Below are 6,871 nucleotides of genomic sequence, written 5' to 3' on the forward strand. Positions count from 1 at the left end.
AACCATCTCCTTGTCCTGCGAACCACCGTGCACGTGGGCGAGGGAGAGGTGTAGTAAGCAAGATTCTCCTAGTTCGGCGAGTTGACGGGACACATCAAAGCAGTACTAGTACTAGTACTAGTCCATACTGCGTCCTTTTTGGTTAATATGGCTTAATTTTAAACGAGAAAAATACACTGGCGGTCAACGTATGTAACAATACGCTCTTTACGGTCACTATATATAGTTTTGCGGTGATTATACGATCACTAGCTCATCGTAGAGCACCGTATTGCACCCTACTGACCGGCCACATAGTCGACGTGGCACTTTGTTGACTGGTTAAATTGTCACCTGGTTTCTGGGTCCCACCTGTCAGTTGGCAGAGCAAAGAAATCAGCTAAAAAACAAAGAGTGTAGTACATCTACACTTACAATGCATTTAGCCTTTAATCTAAATCGATATTGATTGCCGCATGGGTGCGTGAGTGTTGCGTGCGTCCATGTGTACGTGTGAGTGTTGCATGTTGCATGTTGCATGCATGCATGCATGCATGGGGCTTACTCCCTCCCATTGACATTTTCGTATTTCAAGTTTCCTCTGTTCCCTCCATATGGTGATACTCCCTCTGTTCCCAAATACAGAGTAAAATCCTCCCTCTGTTCCCAAATACGGAGTATTTGTCTTTCTAGAGATTTCAACAAGTGACTACGTATGGAGCAAAATGAGTGAAGTGAGCATAGAGGCATAAGGATAATGTACAAAGGAAGTCTTCGCGATCCATTATTCCCCGTCTCGATTAGAGAGAACTATTCAACAAGTCTTCGCGGTGAAGTGACAATTCATGCTGCAGCAGATGGGACACTTAATTAATAAGCTGAACCAGCGTGTTGGTGTTACTAAATCAGCCTTACCCAGTACTGCCATCATGTTTGCCAGTAGAGCACGCTTCTGTCCTCCATTAACTGACATATGGGCCCTCTTGTGGTAGACCCACATGTCATCGGTGTAACTATTTACACTCCGAAGGACGGTATATCCTGGTAGTAGTAGTAGAATTGAGATTTAATGCACTTTCTTCCCCGTCTTCCACTCTTCTTCCTCCTCTCTTCTTCTTCCTCCTCTCTTCCCCATCGTCAGCCGCACACCATTTCCCCCCGCTCACTGCTCGCCCGCCCGCGCTATCTTCCTTGGTAGCTCGTGCGTAGCATATCCCCCACTCACTGCTCGGCCACGCGAGGAGAAGCTTCTTCGCTCGCCCGCCCGAATCCACTTCCTCGCTGGCTCGCAGGCACCGAAAACCCCAATGGCAGAACCGACTAACACGCAGAGCCGCGATTGGGATTCCCTCCTCGATATTCTCTTGGAGCAGATATGTAATCATATGGACCTACTCAGCACCGTCCGTCTGGCCACATGCTTGGTGTCTTTGTACCGTCTACTCGTCTGCAACCGGCCGGCTCTTTTCAAGACACCCTGCTTGCTGATGCCCGATCCTCGCAGGTGGCCCAGACACCGACTTGACGATCCTACGGAGGTTGCCGTGGTGCCCCTCGACATGCTACCACTAGCCGTCCAACTGTCCTTCATGCGCGGCCACTACTGGGCGGGCATGAAGGCCAACTGGATCATCCTCATCCACCAATCCGGTAGTCTGTGGCATCTCGTGGATATCTACAGCCTGCGAGAGATCACCCTTCCATCTTTGGATACCACCGCCATCGAGCCTCGCGGCCCGCCGGACACTCCTGCCTACTACGCATGAGACGCGTCAAGCTTTTGGCTCGACCTCTGTTTGCTAAAGGTTGTAATCTGCAAAGTGCCCACACCATCAGAAGACTACATGGATTACAAGCTCATTGACGTGTTCAACATGGGAGTAGTCTATCTGGAATCCGGTCGCCATACATGGTTATGGCTCATCGTCGATTCTCTTTACCCAACACTTCTGTCTGATGCTATAGTGCATGATGACATCGTTTATGCGGCCGACGCACAGATTGGCTTCCTATACTGGTGGAATCTATCGTCGTGTAATTGTTCTATCTCATCTCATCTTTACCTTAAGAATACGACTGCCTGTTCATTGTTACAAGTTTAGAATATATAGTATGTCTATAACCACATCATTGCTATATGTTCCTCTCATTTCCTAGATTGTTATGACCACACATGTTATTGTTAGAGTTGATATGAGAACAATTGGTATCTAATGATTGCTAGAATAGATATTATGAGTATAACCTCATGATTGCTATATGTTACTCTCATTTCCAGGATTTTTATAACAACGCGTGTTATTGCTTAGAGTTGGTATGATAACTGTAGTAAGTGCTATGGTAGAATATGAGTAGGCCTTGTCATATCTATTTTCCTCTCATTGTTACATGATGTTTGAACCATGATATACTGCTAGAATATGAAAGCCATTGGCTTATTTTTTTAACTTGGGGTATGATTATGACCACGGCATTGCAATTCTCTGTCTATGATATGTGTCACTGTTATAATAATCTTAATTCCACACATACTCTGAACATGATTGTTTATTTTTGTCTTTTTGGTCTCCAATTTGAATTGTTGCAGTAGACGCAAATGCGCTGGCCTTCATGATTCCAGGACCTAGAATCATACCAGCCGATTGGTGGTGGTTTATCGCTCGTTCAGCTGACAGTGGTCATTTGATGCTCATTTGCACGTACCAAATTGACCAAACCATTTCATCAAACCACATGCAGTACAATGCCTGGGGCGTTCGTGACATTGATGGCTATGGCTTCTTCGTGTTCGAGAAAGATCCCAGCTCCGTTGGGCCAGGCATATTCAACTGGAGGCGGGTTTATAGCATCGGCAACCACTCCATGTTCCTCGGGCTCAATTATCCGATCATCCAACCAATCATCGATCATATCACCAGCGATGATTACCGTGCTATGCAAATTCCATTCGCCAGGGGAACTATGTTTACACATCATACCGTGGGTTTCATGAATCACCATATCCAGAGATTCGTCGACATAGCTTGTTGCCAGATAATCTTCAGTGCGTGAAAGGCATGAAGCTTCCATGCGATGGATGGCTTTTGCAAACCCGACATGCGGCGATGTGGTTCATGCCAACAGCAAATATGCACAACTTGATTCGTACTGATATGTAGACTGAGCCATGTATTCTGCTGCTGTAGCACGACCCTCTTTTGTTGGATATTATGTACTATTGTTAGTTTGAAGCACTCCTCTGGTTTGAAGGATAGATACCTTTCTGGGATCAAGTGCATCCTAACTCACCTGCGCTGTACTGATAATGATGATGGAGATGATGTGCAGTATATATATATATATATCACTTAGGCTTCAAGTGCGTACTTGTTAGTTAAACCTATGGTCAAAATGTGACACTAAATACGACTAGTAAGTAGTACAGTAGCAGTACTAGTATACGCCGGTCAAATTATTCATCATGCACACACATTGAGTTGACGTGACAACACGCTATGTGTGAGGTGACACAAGAATCCTGGCGGCGTTTTCGGGCATTCTGGACTTCAGATTTGGAGTACCACTTATCTGTCGAAATCTTTCATCATTCACTTAAAACAGTTGATTGATCATACATTAGTACCATATAACTGGAATTAACCCATGCAAGTCGAAGAAGGATTGGCCGGTCCTGCCGGCTGGCGTCAAGTTCGATCCCACGGATCAGGAGCTGATCGAGCACCTTGAGGCCTAAGCAAGCATTTCTTCCAGCGCAATTCCAGGGCATTCAAGAGGGGCATGTGGACGCATCGCAAGATACAGTCGGAGTGCGGCATGCACGCGATGTGGCACAACACCGGCAATACCTTGCTAGTGATGGTCAATGGCCGGCAGACGGGCAGCAAAAAGGTTCTGGTGTTGCACACCAACAAGAACTTTGACCAGCAGAGGATCAACTGGGTGATGCACCAGTACCACGTCGGGGACCTGGAGCAAGAGAAGGAGCGGGAGCTGGTCCTCTGCAAGATTTTCTACCAGACGAACACTAGGGCCAGGACTAAAAACATTATAAGTTAGTTTGGTATTGGTACTTGTACTACCTTGTCGTCTGCAAGTTGGTATTGTTGTTAACGATCTTTTGGTATGAACTTGGCATTTGCTTCCAACCATCATGCCGAGCGTCGACGTGGATATAAAGCTGAATCATTTGTTTCGAAACGAATTTTCAGGCACCTGATTTTTATTTGATGGGTGGCATAAGGACCTACCGTTCGAATTTCCAGTTCTCCAAATTTTCTGAAACAAGTGCATGCTCTTATTATCACGATGAAAAAACAATATCCCTGATGCATCCCATTTATCAGTCTGTACTTTCAGAATTCTCTCGTTTATTGAGCACGTATATTGTTTTTTCAGGTCGAGCAAGTTTCAACTGGGCTGTAGACTGCCCAGGCTCGGTTTTGTTTTTAACAGGCCCAGCCCATGATGACAACGGGGCACAAAGATCCAGCAGGTATCTACTGGCCTCTGGCCCACCACCCTTAGTTATATTTTGTCTTACAACATCCGCATGCACTTTTTTTACTGAATCAAACACACAGCCCAGTTCTATTTTCCTCTTGAGACGCATGTCCTACATCCGTTTTCTAATCTCTACCTATAGTTTTACTAGTTCATATACACGTATCATTATATTAAAAATACATAAAATTCACTTTTCATATTTACATCCTTATTTTTTTGTTGTTTTCCCTCCCAGCGCAGATTTTTTTACCACTGGTTTTCCCTTAAACCAACTCAATTGTCCCACGTCTTATTTGCTTACAAAAACAAAACGATTTTTTTGGCAAATAAATAAATTCTTAAAAAAATGTTTATCATTTCGGGATTACAAAAGTTCGGACTCCACCGAAATATGCAAAATAAGGTTGAACTTTTTGACCGTGGTCCTGGGCAGAAAATGGGTTGTAATAAATTACTTAAGAATTAGCAAATGGGCTGCAAATTATTAAAAAATAGCAAATGGGTGTTGTCTGCCACAGATTTGGAGGCTGACTTGTGGGCCTACTAAGTTTATGCATACACAAGGTTTATCAAAAAAAGAAACTTAGTCAACAATCGACTCTACCAGTGTTAGACCGTTAGATGTCAATCTAACGGCAATCGTGCTTCTTCAATCTCTGATCTTCCTGCCCCAGCCACCCAAACCAGCGCCGTCGGAACCGCCTGCTCCTGCCTCCCGTGGCCGGCTGTGCTGCCGGGCAGGCCTCACGGCCCCATCATATACTCGCATCCCTGGCGGGTCTATCCCTCTACTCACCCACACCTCCTGTTATTTTCCGGCGAGGGCAGCCGAACCAGTCAACCCTCGTACTCTCCACCGTGTGGGTAGCCACTGTCGTGTCTTCCCCGGCTCCGTGTAGTTCCCTTCGTAGGCCTCGCCGTCGTCCACCGCCCTGGTGCTCTCGGCACGGCGTGGTCAACGAACGACATCCATCGGAAGTGGACTGTACGTGGAGAGGCTGACAGCTGGGTCCACGACTGCACACAATGAAATGCCTTCTTATTACGCGCAAAATAATGATTCCTCCACCTGACATCTGGGACCCACCGGAAGGGCCTCTGTATTTCACGAAAAAACATTCCCTCCGATGACAGGTCGGACCCACCAACTATATCTTCGCACGCACGGAAGTGCCTCCTTATTGCGCACAAAAAAATGAATATCCACCTGCCAGTTGGGACCCACCACAGTGGGAGGCTGACTTGTGGGCCTACTAAGTTGACGGGGACGGAGGGCTTTGTCAAGTTAGTCAATATGAATGATTCTAGCTCCAGTGACCGTACGATGTCCATCCAACGGCCTTAGTGCTTCCTCAACCTCTGGTCTTCTTGCTCCAGCCGCCCAAAGAAGCGTCGGTCGTGCCGCCTGCTCCTGCCTCCCGTGGCCGGCTGTGCTGCCTCGGAGGCCTCACCGCCCCCATACTACTCCCACCGCTGGCCAGGCCATCCCTCCACTCACCCACGCCCCCTGTTATTCTGCGGTGACAGCAGCCTCACATCGCAGCCGAACCAGTGAACCCTCGTACTCCTCTCCGCATGCACATCCACTGCCGCATCTTCCCCAGCTCCGCGTTGTCCCCTTCCTAGGCCTCGCCGTCGTCCACCGCATTGGTGCTCTCGGCGCGGCGTGGTCAATGGTCAACTTCCATCGGAAGAGTACTGTACGTGGAGAGGCTGACAGCTGGGTCCACGGCCACATCCCAGTTTTTTTGTGATTTGCCAAGTCGCTTTGTCAGGCCTGTTGGGCTGCAAATATTTCAAGACGAGGAGAGCTTCATTCGGTTGGCCGAGAAAATGTCCTGTCAGTAATGAGAAATGAGTTGTACATTTTTAAAACACATCAAACCGGCAATTAGTTTCAAATTTCTTTTTTTTCATTTTGAGATTTTAAATTGCATTGATTTTTATGCATGGACAATTTGTTGGATTTTATATTGATATACATTTATTTTTAAAATCAGTTTGAATGTGACTCGAAATTTCGGGATTAAAAACAGTTCAGACCGCACCGAAATATGCAAAATTTCGTATAATTTTTTAACCGTGGCCACAATATGGGTTGTAATGCTAACAAAAAGAATATGGGCTCCAAAAAACCTTAAGAATTAGCAAATGGGCTGTAAATTATTAGAAATAATGGCAGATGGGTTGTATGATGTTTTCCACAGATTTGAGGCTTTCCTAAAAAAAGGTTGGCGCACAACAGTGACTATTGGATGTCCATCCAACGGCCGTCGTGCTTCTTCAATTTCTTCTCTTCCTGCTCCAGCCGCTCAAACAAGCACCGGCGGGACTACCTGCTCCCTCCTCCCCGTGGCCGGCTGTGCTACCGCGTAAGCCTCACCGCCCC

The sequence above is a fragment of the Triticum urartu genome, chromosome 3 (assembly GCF_003073215.2).
Source record: "Triticum urartu cultivar G1812 chromosome 3, Tu2.1, whole genome shotgun sequence".
In the NCBI taxonomy this organism is placed as follows: Eukaryota; Viridiplantae; Streptophyta; class Magnoliopsida; order Poales; family Poaceae; genus Triticum; species Triticum urartu.